At 37.8% G+C, this 15,341-nt stretch overlaps 1 pseudogene across 1 annotated transcript; it reads left to right on the top strand.

Moving 5' to 3' along the window:
- Positions 1-12,380: 12,380 nt before the first annotated feature.
- Positions 12,381-12,830, top strand: LOC114894685 (annotated as a pseudogene). Its single transcript, XR_003793284.1, has one exon. The product of XR_003793284.1 is annotated as a 60S ribosomal protein L27 pseudogene (transcript).
- The last annotated feature ends 2,511 nt before the right edge of the window (positions 12,831-15,341 follow it).

Genomic DNA, 15,341 nt, shown 5'->3' with positions numbered 1-15,341 from the left:
TTCACTCAACACTTCTTTAAAAAGATCTCTTCTCTGTACTCAGATATAGAGAACAAACTAGCGGTAACCAGTGGGGAGAGGGAAGGGGCAATATTAGGAGGGAGGAGTCGGAGGAACACATTATTGGATGTAAGATAGGCTCAAGGATGTATTGTACAACTTGGGGAACACAGCCAATATTTTGTAGTAACTGTAAATGGAAAGTAACCTTAAAAATTGTTTTAAAATTTTTTTTAATTTAAATAAAGTGATCCCAATTTCAGCAGTAATATTATTTTTTTAGAGTCTAGGTAAAGACTATTGTGATTTTAAAAAATAGAAATATAAAAATTATCATCTCCAAGTAAATATTAAGGTTTGATATAATACCATAGAATAATATATAATTTTATAGGCAGAACCCACATTTTCTTCCAATATTATTAGGCTGAATAATGAGTGCTTTAATCAAAATCAGTATGTATAAAATATAATTTTAACATATCATATAGACTCTCAAGTGCTTTTAATCACCACTTTCCACCTAAATGATAGCTAGATATTCAGGATCCTAAAATCAAGAGTAATATTTGTTGTAAATATTATCAAACACCAAAGCTAGCCTAGATGTATTCGATTCAAATACAGAGTGAGAGACTATATACAGAGAAAGAACTATATGAGGACTGAAAAAATACAGAAGTGAACATTTAACTTATTACAAATGGTTTTAAAAGAGGATTGTAGTAGGCTAAATAATGGCCACCAAAAGATATCAGGTCCTAATCTCTGGAACATGTATATGTCATCTCTGGAACAGATGACCCCAAACTGCAAGAAAGACAGAAAAATATATAGAATGCTGAATAAATCTATAACAACCTGGAAAATGAGACTAACATCACTTGATTAAAAATGTTGACTAGACACTTAGGTTCATCATTGGATGAATGGATAAAGAAGATGTGGCACATATATACAATGGAATATTACTCAGCCATAAAAAGAAACGAAATTGAGTTATTTGTAATGAGGTAGATGGACCTAGAGTCTGTCATACAGACTGAAGTAAGTCAGAAAGAGAAAGACAAATACCTTATGCTAACACATATATATGGAATTTAAGGGAAAAAATGTCATGAAGAACTTAGGGGTAAGAAAGGAATAAAGAATGGACTTGAGGATATGTGGAGGGGGAAGGGTAAGCTGTGACAAAGTGAGAGAGTGGCATGGACATATATACACTACCAAACGTAAAATAGATAGCTAGTGGGAAGAAGACGCATAGCACAGGGAGATCAGCTCGGTGCTTTGTGACCACCTAGAGGGGTGGGATGGGGAAGGTGGGAGGGAGGGAGACGCGGGAGGGAGGAGATATGGGAACATATGTATATGTGTAGCTGATTCACTTTGTTATAAAGCAGAGACTAACACACCATTGTAAAGCAATTATACTCCAATAAAGATGTAAAAAAATATGTTGACTAGAGAGATAATGAGTCATATCTATGAAGGAATAAATTATTGGAAGCAACATCAACCAACAACACAGGCAGAGAAAAAACTACAGAAGTAGAAGTTTTAGGAAACTCCAAGCTAAGAATTAATAGACACAAGAATGAGCAAGGGTTCTCAAGCATTTGCCAGTGTGATTATTTTGAGGAAAAGGATATATTCGCTGCCTAGGGCTGCCATAAGCTCCACAAAATGGATGGTTTAAACAAGAGAAATTTTTTGCCTTACAGTTCTGGAGGCTAGAAGAACAAGATCTAGAGTTCAACAAGGTTGGTTCCCTCTGAGACCAGTGAGGAAGAATCTGTTCTGTGCCTCTCCCCTAGCTTCTGGTGATTTTCCAGCAATATTTGGTGTTTCTGACTTGTAGAATGATCACCCTGATCTCTGCCTTCATCTTCACGTGGCATTTTCCCTGGGTGCATGTCTATGTCCAAATTTCCCTTTTATAAGAATGCCAAACATATTGGATAGGGGCCCACTCTAATGACCTCATCTTAACTAATTGTATCTGAAATTAACCTATTTCCAAATAAGGTCACATTCAGTTACTGGAGGTTAAGGCTTCAACATATGAATTCTGGGTGGACACAATTTAACACATAACAGGGAGTCACTCAGCTGTTGGACCCTCCTTTTCCCCTATCTGTGCTAAGTAGCAGGAACAAAGTACCTACTTTTGCACCAAAGCAGGAAATTACACACTACAGCCAGAGGAAGCACAAAGTCCCAGGTGGCTACCTATTTTCAGTGAAATGGGAAATTCTCATTCCCATGAAACAAACTTTTACCAGCCCCTACCCAGAAGTGAGTCCTATCTTCCCTTTTTCCACAATCATGAGTGAAAAACTATTAATCATAGGAGTAATTTTAGAAAATCAAAACCAATCACTTAATTATAACAATAATAATGGATTAAGACAAGCAGGGTTTATTCCAGGCTTGTAAGGATGTTTCAACAATTGAAAATCTATTAATATAATTACATAACACACTAGGGTTGGACATAGAATCTATAAATATCTCAATGGATGCATGTGATCTATTGCATTCTTCTTCCCAGTTTTGTATGCATACCTGTATCCACACTTCCTGTTATGTGACTTTGAGTTCCTTCCTCCAGAGGCAATGTGCACCTCTCCCATCTTCATTGTTGTTGGTCTCAACCATGTGACTTGTTTTAGCTAATGGGAATTGGACAGATGTAGGAGTGTTCCAAGCCTAGGTCTTATGGGGTATCACTTGTTTCTGCTTCTCCCCTCATATACTACTGCCATCGTCATAGAAGAATATACCCTGTCTAGACTGCTGGCCTTAGAAGAACAAGAGACATTTGGAACAGTCCTGGATTGAGCCTTAAGCTTAGTCAAGCCACAATGAAGCTGGATTGTGTGTGAATGAGAAATATATTTGTTTTATTAAGCCATTGAATCCAGTGGTGGTTGTTATGCAATATTATTATGACAATAACTGACTGATGCAATACAGAAAAGGCCCTTGGGAAAATTCAACACTGGTCTCTGATCTAAAACATACCCTGCACATGTCACACAACTACCTGCAAACTATGGTCAGCTAATAGTACAAAAAAGCTCCCTTAATCTAAAAAAATAAAATAAAATAAAAATTCTACAAGTTACTTAAAACAAGCATTATACTGAATGGAAAAACATTAGAAGTAGTCATATAAAAGTCAGGAACAAGAAAAATTTGCCAGTCTTCAAGTATATTTTGCAGTAATAGGTCCTAGACAATAAATAAAACAAGAAAAAACAAAAGGTGTAAATATTGGAAGGAAGAGAAAAATGTTCTTGTTTACAACAATACAATTGTTCGTCAAAAAAATATAAATCAATCAAAAACTTTTAGAACAAACATAAGAGTTCAGTAAATGACAAGACATAAGTTCTACATGAGAAATAACCAAATAGAAAATTAGAAAGTTTAATGGTAAAAAAAAGACCCCATTTATGATAGTAACCAAAAAAAGAAAAAAATAGCAGTCATTACCTAGGAACAAATCTAAGAAGAAATGTGCAATACTTTTGAAGAAAAAGAACATATTGAGACATAAAGGGACCTACAGAAACAGAGAGGCACACATGGACCCAACATGAAGCTGAGGAGCAAATACCTGCCAAGTCCATGCCAATGGATTTCACAGGACCCAGAGATGCACAGAGAATCAATATTGATGACAGTTCTTCCACACACTGATCTCTACATTCAGTTCACTCTCAGCCACAGCCCCAAAATGATACTTATTTTTTAGACACCCTAACAAGCTGATACTAAAATATATGTAAAAGAAAAAAATGTGTGTAAAACGACAAAGTAATGAATGTATAGGGGGGAGGAATAAAGCAGTAATACATACCCCAAAACATATTTTTAAATTACTTTAATTACAGGTATACCACACTTTATTGCACTTTTCTTTATCACACTTCACAGATGTTGTGCTTTTCTACAAATTAAAGTTTTGCGGCAACCCAGCATACAACAAATCATTGATGTCATTTTTACAACAGCATTTGTTCACTTCATGTCTCTGTATCACATTTTGGTAATTCTTGAAATATTTCAAACATTTTCATTATTATTATATTTGTTATGGTGATCTGTGATCAGTGATCTTTGACGTTACTACTACAACTTGCTAAGGCTCAGAGGATGACTAGCATTTTTTAGCAATAAAGTATTTTTAAATTAATATATGTACATTCTTTTGGACATAATGCTGTTGCACACTCTTAATTGACTAAAGCATTGTGTAAACATAATTTTTACATGTACTGGGAAACCTAAAAATTTGTATGAATCACTTTATTGTGGTGATCTGGAAACCATACTACCTCTGAAGTATGTCTGTATAATTCTATAGTAAACAATGAAGGCAAAATAAGAATGTCCAGATAAAAATGAGTTTAGAACATGCACTACCAGTAGATATTCATTAAAAGAACTTTTCAAGGACACACTTCCAATAGAAGGAAATGATCCCTGGAGGAAGGTCTGCAATACAAGAGGAATGAAAGCACAAGGAGAATGAAAAAAACAATGTGGGCAAATCTAAACAGAAATTGATGTGAAAAAAAGCAATAATCATATTAACTCCTGAGTTTTGTGCCAAATAAGAATACAGAACTAAATTTCTGGATAAGTAGGGAGGCAAATGTCAGAGTAAAAGAGCTCAAAGATAACTGTATTGCTCAGAAGGAGTGTAAAGTTCATGATTAATTGCAGATTTTGTTGAGGTAATATGCATGTTAAAATTTCTATAAGAAGGATAAAAAAATAGAGCATATAACTTCAAAACTGAGGGGAAAATAAAATAAAGGGAAATAAAAACCCGTACCAAGCCAAAAGTTGACAAGAATGAGAAAAAAATAGAAAAATTGGAATAAATAAAATGGCCCAAATAAAATGGTAGAAAAATGCAATTATACAAATAAAATAATAAATGAACATAAAGTAAAAAAATATTATGTAAAAAAAAAGCTGGATTGAGCAGAAGGAACAAGAACTACAATAATGCAGCCTGTGGAACAAAAACCACATTCATAGAAAAATAGACAAGATGAAAAGGCAGAGGGCTATGTACCAGTTGAAGGAACAAGATAAAACCCCAGATAAAAAATGAAATGAAGTAGAGATAGGCAACCTTCCAGAAAAAAAATTCAGAATAATGATAGTGAAGATAATCCAGGACCTCAGAAAAAGAATGGAGGCAAAGATTGAGAAGATGCAAGAAATGTTTAATAAAGATCTAGAAAAATTAAAGAACAAACAAACAGATGAACAATAAAATAACTGAAATGAAAATACACTAGAAGGAACCAATAGCTGAATAACTGAGGCAGAAGAACGGATAAGTGACCTGGAGGCAGAATGGTGGAATTCACTGCTGTGATAAAGAAAAAAGAAGGAAAAGAAATGAAGAGAGCCTAAGAGACCTCTGGGACAATATTAAATGCAACAACATTCACATTATAGGGGTCCCAGCAAGAGAAGAGAGAGATAAAGGACCTGAAAAAATATTTGAAGAGATTATAGTCAAAAACTTCCCTAACACGAGAAAGGAAATAGCCACCCAAGTCCAGGAAGCTAAGAGAGTCCCAGATACACCCAAGGAGAAAAACACCAGGACACGTAGTAATCAAATCAGCAAAAATTAAAAACCAAGAAAAAATATTGAAAACAGCAAGGGAAAAATGACAACATACAAGGGAACTCCCTTAAGGTTAACAGCTGATTTCTCAGCAGAAACTCTACAAGCCAGAAGGGAGTGGCATGATATACTTAAAGTGATGAAAGGGAAGAACCTACAACCAACATTATTCTACCCAGCAAGGATCTCATTCAGATTCGATGGAGAAATCAATAGCTTTACAGACAAGCAACAGCTAAGAGAATTCAGCACCAACAAACCAGTGCTACAACAAATGCTAAAGGAACTTTTCTAAGTGGGAAACACAAGAGAAGAAAAGGACCTGCAAAAACAAACCCAAAACAATTAAGAAAATGGTAATAGGAACATCCATATAGATAATTACCTTAAACGTGAATGGATTAAATGCTCCAACCAAAAGACACAGGCTCGCTGAATGGATTAAAAAACAAGACCCATATATATGCTGTCTACAAGAGATCCACTTCAGACCTAGGGACACATACAGACTGAAAGTGAGGGGATGGCAAAAGATATTCCATACAAAAGGAAATCAAAAGAAAGCTGGAGTAGTAATACTCATATCAGATAAAACAGACTTCAAAATAAAGAATGTTACAAGAGACAAGGAAGGACACTACATAATGATCAAGGGATCAATTCAAAAAGAAGATATAACAATTATAAATATATATGCACCCAACATAGGAGCACCTCAATACATAAGGCAACTGCTAACAGCTATAAAAGAGGAAATTGACAGTAACACAGTAATAATGGGGGACTTTAACACCTGACTTACACCAATGGACAGATCATCCAAACAGAAAATTAATAAGGAAACACAAGCTTTAAATGACACGATAGACCAGATAGACTTAATTGATATTCATAGGATATTCCATCCAAAAACAGCAGATTACACTTTCTTCTCAAGTGCGCACGGAACATTCTCCAGGATAGATCACATATTGGATCACAAATCAAGCCTCAATAAATTTAAGAAAATTGAAATAATATCAAGCATCTTTTCTGACTACAATACTATGAGATTAGAAATCAATTACAGGGGAAAAAACGTAAAAAAACACAAACACATGGAGGATAAACAATATGATATTAATAACCAAGAGATCACTGAAGAAATCAAAGTGGAAATCAAAAAATACCTAGACACAAATGACGATGAAAACACGATGATCCAAAACCTATGGGATGCGGCAAAAGCAGTTCTAGGAGGAAAGTTTATAGCTATACAAAGCTACCTCAAGAAACAAGAAAAATCTCAAATAAACGATCTAACTTTACACCTAAAGGAACTAGAGAAAGAAGAGCAAACAAAACCCAAAGTTAGCAGAAGGAAAGAAATCATAAACCTCAGAGCAGAAATAAATGAAATAGAAACAAAGAAAACAATAGCAAAGATCAATAAAACTAAAAGCTGGTTCTTTGAGAAGACAAGCAAAATTGATAAACCATTAGCCAGACTCCTCAAGAAAAAGAGGGAGAGGACTGAAATCAATAAAATTAGAAATGAAAAAGGAGAAGTTACAACAGACATTGCAGAAACATAAAGCATCCTAAGAGACAAGCAACACTATGCCAATAAAATGGACAACCTGGAAGAAATGGACAAACTCTTAGAAACGTAAAACCTTCCAAGACTGAACCAGGAAGAAATAGAAAATATGAACAGACCAATCACAGGAAATGAAATTGAAACTGTGATATAAGATCTTCCAACAAACAAAAGTCCAGGACCATATGGCTTCACAGGTGAATTCTATCAAACATTTAGAGAAGAGCTAACACCCATCCTTCTCAAACTCTTCCAAAAATCTGCAGAGGAAGGAACACTCCCAAACTCATTTTATGAGGCCACCATCACCCTGACTCCAAAACCAAAGATACTACAAAAAAAGAAAATTACAGGTCAATATCACTGATGAATATAGATGCAAAAATCCTCAACAGAATACTAGCAAACAGAATCCAACAACACCTTAAAAGGATCATACAACATGATCAAGTGGGATTTCTCCCAGGGATTGAATGATTCTTCAATATATGCAAATCAATCAATGTGATACACCATATTAACAAATTGAAGAAGAAAAACCATATGATCATCTCAATAGATGCAGGAAAAGCTTCTGACAAAATTCAACACCGATTTATGATAAAAATTCTCCAGAAAGTGGACCTAGACGGAACGTACTTCAACATAATAAAGGCCATATACAACAAACCCAAAGCAAATATCATTCTCAATGGTGTAAAACTGAAAGCGTTTCCTCTAAGATCAGTAACAAGACAAGGATGTCTACTCTCACCACTATTATTCAACATAGTTTTGTAAGTCCTGGCCACAGCAATCAGAGAAGAAAAAGAAATAAAAGGAATACAAATTGGAAAAGAAGTAAAACTGTCACTGTTTGCAGATGACATGATACTACACATAAAGAATCCTGAAAATGCCACCAGAAAGCTACTAGAGCTAATCAATGAATTTGGTAAAGTTGCAGGGTACAAAATTAATGCACAGAAATCTCTTGCCTTTCTATACACTAATGATGAAAAATATGAAAGAGAAATTAAGGAAACACTTCATTTACCACTGAACAAAAAGACTAAGATACCTAGGAATAAGCATACCTAAGGAGACAAAAGACCTGTATGCAGAAAACTATAAGACACTGATGAAAGAAATTAAAGATGATACTAACAGATGGAGAGATATACCATGTTCTTGACTTGGAAGAATCAATATTGTGAAAATGACTATACTACCCAAAGCAATCTACAGATTCAATGTAATCCCTATCAAATTACCAATGGCATTTTAAAATTTGTATGGAGACACAAAAGACCCCGAATAGCCAAGGCATTCTTGAGGGAAAAAAACGGAGTTGGAGGAATCAGACTCCCTGACTTCAGACTATACTACAAACCTACAGTAATCAAGACAATATGGTACTAGCACAAAAACAGAAACATAGATCAATGGAACAAGATAGAAAGCCCAGAGGTAAATCTATGCACCTATGGTCAACTAATCTATGACAAAGGAGGTAAGGATATACAATGGAGAAAAGACAGTCCCTTCAATAAGTTGTGCTGAGAAAACTGGACAGCTACATGTAAAAGAATGAAATTAGAACACTCCCTAACACCATACACAAAAATAAACTCAAAAGGGATTAGAGATCTAAATGTAAGACCAGACACTGTAAAACTATTAGAGGAAAACATAGGAAGAACACTCTTTGACATAAATCACAAGATCTTTTTTGATCCACGTCCTAGAGTAATGGAAATAAAAACAAAAATAAACAAATGGGACCTAATGAAACTTAAAAGCTTTTTCACAGCAAAGGAAACCATAACGAAGATGAAAAGACAGCCCTCAGAATGGGACAAAATATTTGCAAATGAATCAACAGACAAAGAATTAATCTCCAAAATATATAAACAGCTCATGCAGCTCAATATTTAAAAAACAAACAGCCCAATCCAAAAACGGGCAGAGGACCTAAATAGACATTTCTCCCAAGAAGACATACAGATGGCCAAGAGGCACATGAAAAGCTGCTCAACATCACTAATTATTAGAGAAATGCAAATCAAAACTGCAATGAGGTGTCACCTCACACCAGTTAGAATGGGCATCATCAGAAAATCTACAAACAACAAATGCTGGAGAGGGTGTGAGCAAAAGGGAACCCTCTTGCACTGTTGCTGGGTATGTAAATTGATACAGCCACTATGGAGAACAGTATGGAGGTTTCTTTAAAAACTAGAAATAGAATTACCATATGACCCAGCAATCCTGCTACTGTGCCTATACCCAGAGAAAACCATAAATCAAAAAGACACATGCACCCCAATGTTCATTGCAGCACTGTTTACAATAGCCAGGTCATGAGAGCAACCTAAATGCCCATCAACAGACAAATGGATAAAGAAGATGTGGTACATATATGCAGTGGAATATTACTCAGCCATAAAAAGGAACGAAATTGGGTCATTTGTAGAGACATGGATGGATCTAGAGACTGTCATACAGAATGAAATAAGTCAGAAAGAGAAAAACAAATATCGTATATTAACACATATATGTGGAACGTAGAAAAATGGTACAGATGAACTAGTTTGCAGGGCAGATATTGAGACACAGATGTAGAGAAGAGTATGGACACCAATGGAGGAAAGCAGTGAGGGGTGGTGGTGGGGGTGTGATGAATTGGGAGATTGGGATTGACATGTATACACTGATGTGTATAAAATGGATGACTAATAAGAGCCTGCTGTATAAAGAAATAAATAAAATACAATGGGATAATAATAAAAAACAAAACAAAACTGGATTGTTTTCCAATCCAACATATTAGTTACACCCAATATGTAAGGCACAAAAATATTGTAATGGAAAGTATAGAAAAAGATACCCCAGCCAAATAACAACTAAAGTGTTAGTGTTCCTAGCTCTGTAGTTTTAATAAAATACTAAACACAATACAGTTCCAGGCAGATAATTTTACTGGAAATAGACGGGCTTAGTTTGTACTGATGCAAGGTTCATTTCACCAGGAAGTTGAGTTCATATGCCTCTATAACATAGCTTCATAATGAATATGCTTCTGGTGCCCATGTCACATCCTCTCTCCCACCTTTGATCTCTGCTCCAGGGGTACTGGACAGCTCTGTTCAAGTTCAGACTTAATTGTCAGTATCCTAGCTCAAGCCCACCCCCACCCACGGGGCCAACACTTGGGGCCTTCATCAGAGCCTCAGAAGTCTGTGGGCAAATGTAGTCCAGATGTTTGGGGTAGTCAAGGTCCCTGGGAATAATCCCTGCAGAAGTTGAAGTATAAGTTCTCCCATCTCCTGTCCCTTGGATGGATGGTCTGGGAGATTTCTGCATGCTTATTGGTGAAATGGAGCCTCATTTCTCACAAGAGCAACCTTAACAGTATTTTATATGGCTTTTCCTCCTTCTTTACCACCTCCCATTTCCCCAAGTCCTGCTTCCTGGGATTGATTGTCTCCAAAATAAGCCACCTGCACCCAAGCACGTTCAGGCTCTGCTTTCAGGGAACCCAGCCAGGCAAAGCCAGCTTGGATGAGTGCTTTAGGAAATGTTCCTGAAGAGGTGAGACATAGCCCAGAGAAGTTTGGATGGGGTCTGGGAAGAGTAATTAAGACTCAATGCTCTCAATCAGAGCATGCACTGGAGCTTAGGCCCTTGGGAAGAGGCCTCAGGCAGCTGGGGAAACAGTTCAGGTCAGAGGATGTTTGGGGAAAAGGAGAGGAGAGGATGGGCCCCCAAAAAAGGAGAAGGACCACCAAGACCACCTCTGGCATCCTCCCTTCCTGTCAACCCTGGTACTCCTGAGGCCCAGGCATTCAGCAGAAATTCCCATCTCCTCTCTTTCTGGCTGTTACCCCACCTCACATTCCAGCAAAAGCTCAGTCTGGTGCAGAAATGCAACCTTGCTTCTGGGCACAGGTATCACAAAATCAGAGGCCTCCTCATTTTAGTGAGTTTTTTTAAAATTGAAGTACAGTTGATTTACAACATTGTGTTAGTTTTAGGAGGACAGCAAAGTGATACATATTTAATGTATATATCTATATTCTTTCTTTTTATTCTTTTCCATTATAAGTTATTACAAGATAAACACAAAGATTTATTGTATAGCACAGGAAACTATATTCACATCATGTTTTGATTTGTTAACAAAATAATTGGAGTTTTTCACAGCCAACATAAACTAACAGTAAGTTCTCCCATGTGGAAAACCCAGCCTCCAGGCTCTGCAGTTCTCATGCAGCCTCCAAGTGAGAAAGGTCTTGGGCAGAGAGGCCTGGGTTCCAGACCCAGCTGGAGACAGCCTCCTGGCTTGATGACTTCAGGATAGTCACCAACCCTCTCATGTCACAATTTCTTAGCTGTGTAGCGGGAATAAGACTATTCAGGTCCTTTCCTACCCGGCAGGTACATGGTCCTGGAGTTTGAAAGCAAAGTGCTCTGTGGGGAGCCTCAAGTTACATACTGGGCGGATGCCTTTTTCAATCCAAAAAAACATTGATGCCCACCAGATGTTAGGTTGTGTGCTAGGCGTTGTATAAAATTCAAAATGCCAAAGCCAACTAACCAAGAGCCTGTCAACTCTCCCCTTTTTACCTGAATTACCTGGATTCTCACCCAACCCCTGTCCTTCCATCTTTTCCCCAAGTTCTTCCATCATCATGAAATGGAGCTGGGCTCTGTGGGGCCCTCCTGGGTACAAATCATTTTAGTGTCCCCACTTCTTGTTTGTAGGAAATAAGCTTCATTCAGCTTCCTTGACCTTCCCTGAGTTCCAAAGGGCAGATTCAAACAGTTGCTAATCAGGGAAGGGAAAGGGTGGAGAAACAAAGGAGAAGCAGTCCAGAAACTAGTGCAGCAATAAAGCAAGGTCCTGGTTCCTACTCAAGGAATATACATAGCAATACCTTTGAGCTCTTCTGCAGGAACTAAGGCTCCCACCCATGTGGAGGATGGTAACTTCAGGCTGAGCACAAGATTCCTGGAACACTGCCCTGTTACCTCATCATCAACCAATGAGAAGAAAGTCTGCACGCAGTGGAAGATAATGTAGACCTTGACCCCCTTCTCAAATAATTCTTCCTTTAAAAATTTTCATGGTAGCTTCCTCTGCTGTAGGCCCGAGAGGTTGCTGCCAACATGGGCAAGATCATGAAACCCGGGAAGGTGGTGCTGGTCCTGGCCGGTCGCTACTCCGGACGCAAAGCAGTCATCGTAAAGAACATTGATGATGGCACCTCAGACCGACCCTACAGGCATGCTCTGGTGGCTGGAATTGATCGCTATCCCTGCAAAGTGGCAGCTGCCATGGGCAAGAAGAAAATTGCCAAGAGGTCAAAGATCAAGTCTTTTGTGAAAGTTTATAATTATAATCACCTCATGCCTACATGGTACTCTGTGGATATCCCCTTGGACAAAACTGTTGTCAACAAGGATGTCTTCAGAGACCCTGCTCTCAAACACAAGGCCCAACGAGAGGCCAAGGTCAAGTTTGAGGAGAGATACAAGACTGGCAAGAACAAATGGTTCTTTCAGAAGCTGCGGTTTTAGGTCTGTCTTGTTTCAGTCATTAAAAATACAAAAATACAAAAAAAAAAAAACTTTCATGGTAGAGCAAATCTTGGGATTTAGCTTTTAGACATGAGTCCACCTTCTCCCCAGGTTGCCAGCCTCCTGAATAAAGCAATCTTTCCTTTCCAACCAACACTTGCCACTCGAGTTTTGGCTTTTGAGTGGCAAGCAGTCGAACCTGAGTTCAGTAACACTGACTCCATGCTGCTTCTCCCCCAGGATCTCATCCTGCCTTTCTTCCTATCAGTGTCTCCCTCAGTACTGGCTCTTACCTTTTATCCTTCAGTACTCTCATATTTTTCACATTCTGAAGAAAAGTTCATCTTTACCTTTTCTTTGTCAATGTCTCCCCAGTATTGTCAACTGAACTGTGCTTTCAGCTCTTAACCCAATCCAAACCAGGAGATAGCAAACTTTTCCTGCAAAGGGTGAGATATTTTATGCTTTTCAGGCCATGTGGTCTCTGTTACAATTACTTAACTCTGGCACTTTAGCCCAGGGGCAGCCATAGATAATACATAAACATGTAGGCATGTCTGTGTTCCAATAAAACTTTATTTACAAAGACAGGCTAGATTTGGTCCACAGGGTATAATTTGTGGGCTCCTGACCTAGGCAGTGCTTCTTAAATGTTAGTGTGCACATGAATAACCTGGGAATCTTGTTAAAATGCAGTCTCTGATTCAGTAGATCTAAGCTAGGGCTCAGCGGTCTGCATTTCTAACAAGCTCTCAGGTGATGCTGATGTGGTTGGTCTCAGGAATGATACTCTCGATGACTTCTGTGACAGGTACAGCCATTCCAAGTCTCTTCTCTCTTTCTGCCTCCCAACAGAGAGGCTGGAAAAGCCCCCAAAAAGCACTTTCTCATCTACCCCTGTTGCCAGGGTGGCCATATGGGTCAGTTCTGGCAAATATGATGAAAGCAAAATTCTGGAGGTCTTTCAAGAAGCTCATGAATTGCACCTTTCTCTCCCTCCTGAGTTCTCGACAATTTGAGAATTAAGACAAAGGAGTAGCATTTGAAGGCCTGAAATATCACCCTTATTACTTAAAAATGCTAAGTTATTGTAGAACACAGTTTATTGTGAAATGGACCTGTTAACTGAATTACAGAAGTCTGACTAACTCCTCCCAGGTTGACTAGAATAGGTTTCCCTATCTGGATAGAGAGGTATGGCTAAGACTTATGGCTCAAAGGAGCAGAGGAGAACTGGTAGCTGCAGGCAGGCTCTCTCCCTAGAGGAAAACTAGAGGTGCTTAGCTGAGCAAGCCCAGTTTATTCTTCCCAAATTTAGCAACCAGCCACATCATTCCATCTCCCCTGGGATAGGGTAAATACAGGGGTAGAGAGGAGCTGGAAGTGTATCAAAAAGAAGGAAACCATTTCAAGTGAGACAGCCACATCACTCCCCCTCCAATGATCTCTACTTTTTTGTTCTCTTAACATATTTGGTTTAACTACTAAACCGTCAGTCAAGAGGTGATGTGCAGAGTGATAGGGAAGTCCCACACCCACCTGCCTGAGACTGTAACAACCAATTTTTTTGCCTTTGGTATTTTTCTGGGAACACCAATGGGCAATTCCCACTTTTCCCACACCAAGCATCTGAAATGTGTCCTAAGGCTACATTAAGTAAACCCCAAATTTATTTTGAACACAGGACCAAAATTCATCCCCTATCTTACTTATTGCTCAAATTATATTCAGCCATGTTGTCCACATAACTAATCAGAATTTGTGAATATATTCATTCAACAAATATTTTATGAACATCTGCTTTGTTCCAGGCAGTGTTCCAAGTGCTAAGGATACAACAGTGTACAAAGATAAACATTCCTGCCCTAATGTAGCTCATAGTCCAATGAGGGGAATAGATAAGAAACAATCATTATAATAAATAAGTGATATTACATGTTTGAAATGGTAAGCATCATGGAAAAAAAGAAAAAAAGTAGAGCAGGGAAGAAGGATCAGGAGTGCTGCGGGGGAAGGTGGAATGTTACAGTGTAAAAGTTTGTCAGAATAGGTCTCTTCAGGAAGATTGCATTGAGAAATTACTTGAAGTGGGGGGTTAACAAAGCAGATCATTGGAGGAGTGTTAGTGAGGGGCAGATTGCCTGAAGTGGAGTGAACAAAAGAAGGGGAGATCAGAGATGTAATGCAGGGTCAGATCAAGAGGGGTCCTTGCAGAGGAATGGCTTGATCTAATTTGTATTTTCATTTTTTTAATTTTTTTTACATTTTTTTAAAATTGAGGTAACATTGGTTTATAACACTATATAAGTTTCATGTGTACATTATATTTAGACTTCTATATACATTACAGTGTGCTCACCACCAAAATTTACTTTCTATCCATCACCATACAGCTGATACCCTTTACCCATTTCTCCACCCCCACCCACTCTGGAGTCACCACTCTGTTCTTTGTATCTATGTGTTTGCTTTTATTTAGTTTTGTTTGTTCATTTATTTGAGTTTTTTGTTTGTTTGTTTGGTTGGTGGGTTGGTTTT

The sequence above is a fragment of the Monodon monoceros genome, unplaced genomic scaffold (genome assembly GCF_005190385.1).
Source record: "Monodon monoceros isolate NGI ecotype Baffin Bay Population unplaced genomic scaffold, NGI_Narwhal_1 Super_Scaffold_13, whole genome shotgun sequence".
Taxonomy (NCBI): Eukaryota; Metazoa; Chordata; class Mammalia; order Artiodactyla; family Monodontidae; genus Monodon; species Monodon monoceros.
This window is presented reverse-complemented; position numbering and strand designations above follow the sequence as displayed.